The 8,916-nt window shown below is 39.6% G+C and overlaps 1 non-coding gene across 1 annotated transcript; it reads right to left on the bottom strand.

Moving 5' to 3' along the window:
* Positions 1 to 5,954: 5,954 nt before the first annotated feature.
* Positions 5,955 to 6,063, bottom strand: LOC142442011 (U6 spliceosomal RNA). The gene has a single exon (XR_012783280.1). It is a non-coding gene; the product is annotated as a U6 spliceosomal RNA (small nuclear RNA).
* Positions 6,064 to 8,916: the final 2,853 nt, after the last annotated feature.

Below are 8,916 nucleotides of genomic sequence, written 5' to 3'. Positions count from 1 at the left end.
GGTGACAAGGCAACCCACAGACTGGGAGAAGATTTTTAGTAATGACACGTCAGACAAAGGGCTCATTACTAAAATCTACAACACCATCATGACCTGCAAAAAGAGGAAAACAGTTAACCCCCTAAGGAAGTGGGCAAAAGAAATGAGAAGAACTTTCACTAGAGAGGAGATCAATATGGCCAATAAATATATGAGAAAGTGCTCGAAGTCCCTTGCCATAAGAGAAATGCAAATCAAAACAACCATGAGATACCACCTAACACCCCTGAGGCTAGCCCAGATCAGTAAATCAGAGAGCAACAAGTGTTGGAGGGGCTGTGGTGAAATAGGAACCCTCCTCCACTGCTGGTGGTCGTGCAGATTTGTACAGACACTGTGGAAAGCAATCTGGCGATACCTAAAGAAAATGGAAATTGATCTACCTTACGACCCAGCCATCCCTCTACTGGGCATATACCCGGTTGAAGCAGCAAATAAAACACGACCAGTCATATGCGCTCCAATGTTTATTGCGGCACAATTCACAATAGCAAAGACTTGGAAACAGCCTAAGTTTCCATCGATAGACGAGTGGATTAGCAAACTTTGGCACATACACACAATGGAGTATTATGCAGCACTGAAAAGCACCGATGAGCACATGAAACATGTTATTTCATGGGAAGAGCTGGAAGGAATTATGCTAAGCGAGGTAAGCCAGTCCCAAAGGGACAGGTACAACATGAGTCCCCTGAGGTAAGTACAATCAGCATGACAGAAATGGGGCATTAATCCACCCAAGGGGAGGGTATTGTTTATATCTCCACAGGGAAAGTGGGACCAGACTTCAACCCAGTGTCGCAAGGTGTGAATGCATTATCCCGGCGTGGAGGACGGAACCGGTGGAGAGGTCTGGGAGGCAGGCCCCAGCACCATAAATTAAGTAGATTCCTGCCCCTCCCCCGAAAAGAAATTGTTCCAAAGGACGACATTGACCCTGCAGCTATGGGAGATGGACATATTTGATCAGAGCACACGGGAGCAGATGAAGGGGCAGGAGGAGAGAGTGGAGCACAGCCTGGCCCACCAGGCCGTGAGGATGAGGTTCCTGAGTAGAGCAGCCAGTCCACAGAGAGAACAACATGGCTGGCCCTACTATGAGACATGATGCCCCTCAGTGACTAAGGGCGATACAGGGGACAGAACCGGAGACACAGTGTGGGAATTGCACCTGACCTGATCCCACCACACCGAGGCAATGCACTGGGGGAGTGCAGCGGAACAGCAAGGGAATGGAGTGGCAAGGTCCCCAGGGAATGCTGAAAGTGGACTTTGGGGTCAGGGCGTGGTGCCCCAACAGACTGGACTGGAAAACGCTCCTAAGGGCCAGCAAAGATCCCTGAACTAACTACAAGCTTTTCTCTTGCGAACTGTATTGTTCTGTTCTTTTTCAGTGGTTTGTTTTGGTTGTTTTGCTGTCTGGTTATATACTGTTGCTTTGTGTTCCTCTGTCTAGTTTTCGTGCATGTTAGTGACTCCACAGGTCTGTCTGAATAGGACAGGCTGGATGAACTATCTGGAGGAAAAACAACGGGACCGACAGTTCCGGGGGGACTTGGGGTGGGGGGAGGGGGGGGTAAGGAAGTGGTGTTAACAAACCCAGGGACAAGGGAAAAACATGGGACCCCAAAGGGTAGAGAAGGGGGAGTGGCAGGCCTGGTGGGAAATGATCAAGGGTAAGGTTGCTTAGAGAAGAGGTATACTCTAGCCCAGGTGGCAATGAAGCATGGTAGTAGGGCAGGAGGAAAGTCAAGGGAGATGGAGGAAAGAGCTAGAAGTCAAAGGGCATTCATGGAGGTCTAGACAACGACATGTACATGCAAATATATATAGGAGGTTGGCGAAATAGATCTTTGTGTCTATATTTATAGGTCAAGTATTAAGGTGGCAGAAGGACCTTGGGCCTCTACTCAAACACTCCCTCTATGCATGAATACCTTCTTTTATTAAATTGGAACTCTATGATGCTCACTCTCCCGACACAACAGCTGGAGCCAACATGGGTGAACAAGTAAATGTGGTGAAGAAAGCTGATGGTGCCCGGCTATCAAAAGAGATAGTGACTGGGGTCTTAAAGGCTTGAAGATAAACAAGCGGCCATCTAGCTCAGAAGCAACAAAGTCCACATGGAAGAACACACCAGCCTGTGTGATCGAGTGGTCCCAAAGGGATCAGTTACCAGGCATCAAAGAACAAAAAATCATATCATTGACTGCACACCTCCATGATAGGATCGCTGAAGACAAATGGGTGCATAAGCGAATGTGGTGAAGAAAGCTGATGGTGCCCGGCTATCAAAAGAGATAGTGTCTGGGGTCTTAAAGGCTTGAAGGTGAACAAGCGGCCATCTCGCTCAGAAACAAATAAGCCCACATGGAAGAAGCACACCGGCCAGTGCGATCACGAGGTGCCCAAGGGACCAGATATAAGGCATCATGCAAAAAAAAAAAAAAGATATAAGTGTGTGTATTTATGTGTATTTATGTGTATATGTATATATGTATGTGTATATATATATTATATTAAATGAAGGGGGAAGTGCAGAGTGGAGACCCAAGGCCCAAGTGTCAGCCAATGGAGATCCCCTCACAGAGGGGCTTAGGAGAGGAGATGGGTTAATTAGGGTGTGAGGTAGTATCGATGAAGAACACAGCTTTCCCCCAGATCCTGGATGCTTCCTCCCCCCAACTACCATGATCCGAATTCTACCTTGCAGGGTTGGATAGGACAGAGGCTGTACACTGGTACATAGGAGGGTTGGAGATACAGGGAATCCAGGGTGGATGATACCTCCAGGACCAAGGGCGTGAGGGACGATGCTGGGAGAGTGGAGGGTGAGTGGGTTGGAAAGGGGGAACTGATTACAAGGAGCCACATGTGACCTCTTCCCTGGGAGAGGGACAGCAGAGAAGGGGGGAAGGGAGACCCCGAATAGGGCAAGATATGACAAAATAACGAGGTATAAATTACCAAGGGCATATGAGGGAGGGGGGAAAAGGGAGGGAGGGGGGGGAAAAAAAAAAAAAGGAGGACCTGATGCAAGGGGCTTAGGTGAAGAGCAAATGCCTTGAGAGTGATTGGGACAGGGAGTGTATGGGTGTGCTTTGTACAATTGCTGTATGTATATGTATGGATTGTGGTAAGAGTTGTTGGAGTCCCTAATAAAATGTAAAAGAAGAAAAAAAAATGTAAAAAATAAAAAAAGAAAAAAAAAAGAAAACAAGAGAAAACAAGAGAAAATGATTAGGGCAAAGAATGTACAGATGTGCTTTATACAATTGATGTATGTATATGCATGGACTGTGATAAGAGTTGTATGAGCCCCTAATAAATTGTTAAAAAAAAAAAAAAAGATTAATCACGGGGACTTCTAAAAAAAAAAATAAAAAAAATAAAAATAAAAATAACTTATTTATCATAATAAAATATACACCTGGCAAATAATATTGTGGATTATTTTTTTTGCAATTTGGAAAAACCTAAAGTATTTGAAAATAAATGGTAAATTATCTCATGAATAAAATCAAGGAGAGTATAATGTGCACCTTGCATGTTTTAAAAAATTAAAACTACACTTTCAAATATTTTTAATAATAACAACATACCTGTATAATGCCTTAAAGTATATGGAGAACTTACAGACACATTATCTTTTTGGCAACCAACAATTCTCATATGGATTTCAAGAAAAGCTATGTGTTTCCATTTTACAATTTAAAGAAAGTAAAGCTCAATGTGCTAAATGTGTTTCCGCCCAGATCCTTCTGTTCATTCCAAGACAAGAATATGGCTTGCTATACTTTTTTTTTGTATTTCACTGCTGTGCTTAGTTTTCCAGTTTGATTCTTTATTACTCCATGTAAATTTAAAGTCACAGCTTAATGTTAATTTAAAGATAATCTATCAAACTATAATAAAAATAATTGGACACACTTCAATATGACAATTTCTTATAACATCCTGTAATTTTCTTTCATTATACTCTCACAACCTGTATTGATGTTTTATTTCAAGAACACAGTTTCATTAATGCAAGAAACAGATTTTGCCACTGGGTAAAGTTTATACCCTCTTTAATGAAAGGCATAGATAATACCAATCATATAATACATTATGTAATAAATGTGTTAAATGAGTGAATTTTATCAGAAGGAAACAGCAGACATATCTTAACTGTTTTTATATATTTTACTGTTCTCTTTTTGCTAACCCATTTTTATATAAGTACACAAGAAAAATGTGGATAAAAGCAAATAATATGAAAATACTGTGTATTGAGGACACTCAAACACATTATAAATCATATGTTCTATTCATTGGTTCTAGATGCAACTCGGGTGTTTATTAAGAGGTTCTTTATGCTTTCTATGAAATCCACGTGCTCACTTAGCACCTTCCAGACCAATAGACTTTCACAACATCACACGACCGAGCTGTTACACAGCACTTTCCTAGAGGAGATGTGCCTGCCGGATTGGAAACAGTTAAAGATCACATTTTTGTCTGGTGTTTTATACTTCTTTCTTTTGGCTGATGATTTATCAATATGATTACTTGTCAATTTTTATTTCATTGTGGATTTTTTTACAGAAAAAATGATGGCTGAATTTCAATAATTGTATGAATTGTTTTTATAATAAAACAAATAGAAAATTTATATGCCTTTAGGTGAAAACCATCTTGCCTATATTGTTATTTTAAATAATTAAGCATCTCTATTATCTATGGGACACAGTGTTTTCATTTTTATTATGGCATATCATTGCTTAATATTATATTATTATAAATATGTTTTGATAGTTTATTGTGCCAGCCTGGCCGATAAACACAAGTGGGATCAATTGAAGGGCAGAGAGATAAATGGCTCAGTGAACCTCACCTTTCTTGTCTCTCACCCTTTAATCATCATTGGACCAGGTTGTGGCTGCCTTGCTTGTTCTGTACCTCAATTCAAAGGGTACACTACCTGTGGCATTCATAGCCTGTGGACTGTGTCGCTGTAAGTTGAGGCCCCTTTAAGCCACATGATTGGAATGTACATCTCTGGAGCTGGAGGCTGACAGTTGGTGACAGTTGGTGACCTGCCCTGCTGTTTGCTGCCTGGGTGTATATAGCCCAGCTCTCTCTACAGAGGAGGAACTGTGGCCTCAGACTTAAAGGACTGCTAGTCTCTAACCACTTTATAATTTATAATTTAACTGTTCATTTCTTATATTATATATCTATCTGTATATAATTTAATGGTTCTTTTCTTGTGATATATATATATATATAATTACTAGTAATCTGGTTTTGTCCCTCTAGAGAACCCTAACACATATGTCATTCAAGACTACTGAAGGATCAATATTTTTTCATCTTTGCAAATGAAAAATATCAACTAAATCTTTCTGCCATCATTTTAATAAACCTTGAAGTTTCAGAATTGTTAAAAATGCAAATAGAAATCTCCATTAGTTGTCGCATTTTATCCTAATATTATATACCCAAAATGGGCATATTTCTAAACTTATTAGTTTATTCAGGTTTCACAAAATTCAATATCTTACATTTCTTCTTTCACAGTTTATTCTAATTATGAAAAACTCAACCAGAGTTATAGAAATGAGAAATATTGCTGGGGTGACTGAAGAAATGATCAGAAAAATGCATAATTAAAAAAAATATCTATTTTATTTTAATAGTCTGATCACACGTGGTCCAAGAAAATTTAAATAGTAAGCCAAATATAATCAGATGTTAGAGATCGTCTTCAAGCCTCATAGCTGACGTTGCCTCGCATGCATATGATCTCATCAATATCAAACCATCGTCACCAGTGGCCACGAAACCACTCGGCAGAGCTTCCTTAACTGTGAGCAGTTTGAAGCAACCAGTCTGAGCACTATTGATTGTTTTTTTTTCAGGCTTTGAGTAAAAATATGGAATGTTTTGGGAATTTGCGTGTCAGCCTTCTCAGCAGGGGTCATGCTAACCTTCTCTCTGGTGTTTCCCTTTTAGTGTATATGATGCTGCAGGGAGCACAGAAATACACACTGGATGTCTTATGAGACTTTAAATTTTGCTCTTGAACATACAGATGGTAAAAAGAAAATGCAGTAAAAGATTAAGAGGAAAGTTGAAAGAGAAGTTTGAGAAGACTAGAGTATTTTAATGAAATGTGCAGAGTTGGAGACTGACAATGAAAAAGGGATGCTCACCACATATCAAGCTAAAGAATTGAAGAAAAAATTCAAGGGAAGTACTTTTCGGGAAAATAGGATCATATCTAGTGTGAATAATACATGGTTTCATTTTGTTCTTTTTTAGTTTATTTGAAGAAAAGCAACAAAACAAGGCAAAAAGAAAAGTAACTCATAACACATTGGACAATATCTTGAGTGCCATTTAATAATTTAATTCTTTGTTTTATTTGGCAGAGGAAATTAGTAAATGCATTATGTGAAATAACCACTTCCACATTTCATGTTTGCAGCACATATTCTTTTTTGCAGGTATATTTTTCTTCAGTTATCATATATTTTAATGCAAAACTAACCCCACAGAAAACGGTTCATTAAATACCATTTTCAAGATAACTGACATGTAAGATCCTGCTACAAGGCAATGGAAAGCCCGTTTCCTCTGATGTTCTTCAGAGAGTGCCGTCTATACTCTTAATTGAGCTGACTCTGATGTCTCATATTGTTAGAACAAAAGCCCCAATGTCTAAAATCACCATGGCCATTTCAGGTGAGGTAGGGAATGTATTTAATACTACTTTATGGAGATACATTTAATACTTAAATATATTGACCTAGAACAATTTTCTAGAATCAGTGTCTGAGGGAGGGAATTGAGTACACGTGTTTATTGAGTAAAAACTACTACAAAGGTGCCTATATTGGAATAAAAGAAGTGAAAGAGGAAGGAACTGAGCAAGAAATTGGTGTTATAAACTGTGTGGTTTTGGCTATCTCCATGGTGATAGATTTGGATGTTGGACTCGGCGTTCACATTAACATTATCTGGCCTTGATGCAATTTTTCTTGGTAATTCCCAGGGAATACTTGCATCTGCCAGCTAATAGCACACACTCTTGTTGAAACATGAGCATACACATTGATAAAATGGATCTGGGTCAGGCACCAGCGGTCCTTACTACAGATATTATATAAGAACAAGAATTTGACAGGAGAATTTAAGATGAAAGATTGTTGCAAATGAAGATATATTATTTCATAAGTTATTTTGTAGGTAAAGGCAAATTGCTTAAGGGTATTCATACCATTACATGGCTATTATGATCAGTAAGATTTTATGTCTTAGATTCAGCTCCAACTTGTCAGGATTCCTTTGGCCCTCACTGGACTGCCTGGGTGAGAATTAACACAACAGCAGTGAGTGAGATTCTATAGAAGCAGACGTGCGTACCTTTCTTCCAAGGAGGATCTGCTTGAGTTGAACCAGTGACCTTCTGGTTAGCAGCTGAGCATGTTAGCCATTGTGCCATCAAAGTGTGACTTCTTTTGGTGAGCATAGAATTTGGTGATTATCTTTGGAATTGAGAAGACATGGATATCAGGAATGCTGGTGATGATCATCTTAAAATAAAATATGCCCTCACCCCGGGACAATGTTTCTATTTCTCTCTCATTTACTTTGTCACTTGGTAAGCATTGCATATTGAGCATGTACTCATATGTGTTTTGTCTTCCCCTGTTGAATGAAAAAGTTCTGTACCATATATTGTATTTAATAGTTAGGTTTTGAGTAATTTTAATTGACCAGGCTTCTCAATGGTTTGGGTGTTTATACCTAGTAATTCCCCATTACCTCACCTGTCAGAATGTAATCATAACCAATCATTTGTAAGAAGATTAGGGTGAGATGCAACACATCTATCCAGTTCACAACCCTGATGCAGTCAGTTAAAAGGATGCCTTCAATATACATTGATGCTACGGAGAAGAAAAACATGCTTGCTTTTACCTGAGTCTGGATCTTGCATCTGTCTTATTAACCTCTGGTTCTTTGAACTTGAGCTAATGGCCTTCCATATTGCCAACTGATGCTGGGACTGATTAGTGATCCATGATCTCTATGATCTGACCTCTCAACTTCTGTGTCCCCCAGTCTAAGTAGAAGCCTCTGGCCTAATATCTTGACTTATGGGCTCAGGACTTGCTGGGATTTCGATTTGATTGCTTCTACAAATGTGTGAATCGCTTTCTGGATATGAATTTCTATGTACATATACACATAGAAGCATGATTGGTTTGCTTACAGAACCCAGTCTGTGGTAGTTACATAACCTGCTGTCAACTTGAGACTTTTAAGAGTGAAAGGGTGGAGTTTAGCCAGTCGATCGGGTCACAGCTTGATAACCTTATTTGGAGGCACTATGGAGACAAATAGCTCATTGGAGACCAGACACACACTCACTCTCTGTGCGACATTCCTGTTGACAAGCCACATGGAGCTGTGCTGATGGAGGCAGAGCCCTGGAGCTTCAGGAGCCATGTGGAGACCCACACCAGCTCTAAGCTGCTTTCACCACCACTGGATCCACAAGACTTTCCACTTATTGGCCTGTGATCTTCATGCATTAGGTGTCATTGTATCAAATATATCAGCTAATATCAGACTTATGGACTTGATATGGACTGGGCTGGGATGTTTTCTTAATATATATATATACTCGTTGATATATATATATATATCCATATCCATCCTGGATTTGTTTCTCCAATCAACCCAGAATAACACACAATCTAAAACCCACTTGTTCACAGTTTATCAGTTAACAGAATTTAATACAGTATAAAAGTCCCATCTAAAAGCCAACCAGAGGAAACCCCTCCCATCCAGTAAAGTCCACCTCAATAGTGACCTTTT

Source organism: Tenrec ecaudatus, chromosome 2 (genome assembly GCF_050624435.1).
Source record: "Tenrec ecaudatus isolate mTenEca1 chromosome 2, mTenEca1.hap1, whole genome shotgun sequence".
Lineage (NCBI taxonomy): Eukaryota > Metazoa > Chordata > Mammalia > Afrosoricida > Tenrecidae > Tenrec > Tenrec ecaudatus.
Note: the sequence above shows the minus strand (reverse complement) of the source record. Positions and strands in the feature narration are given on the sequence as shown.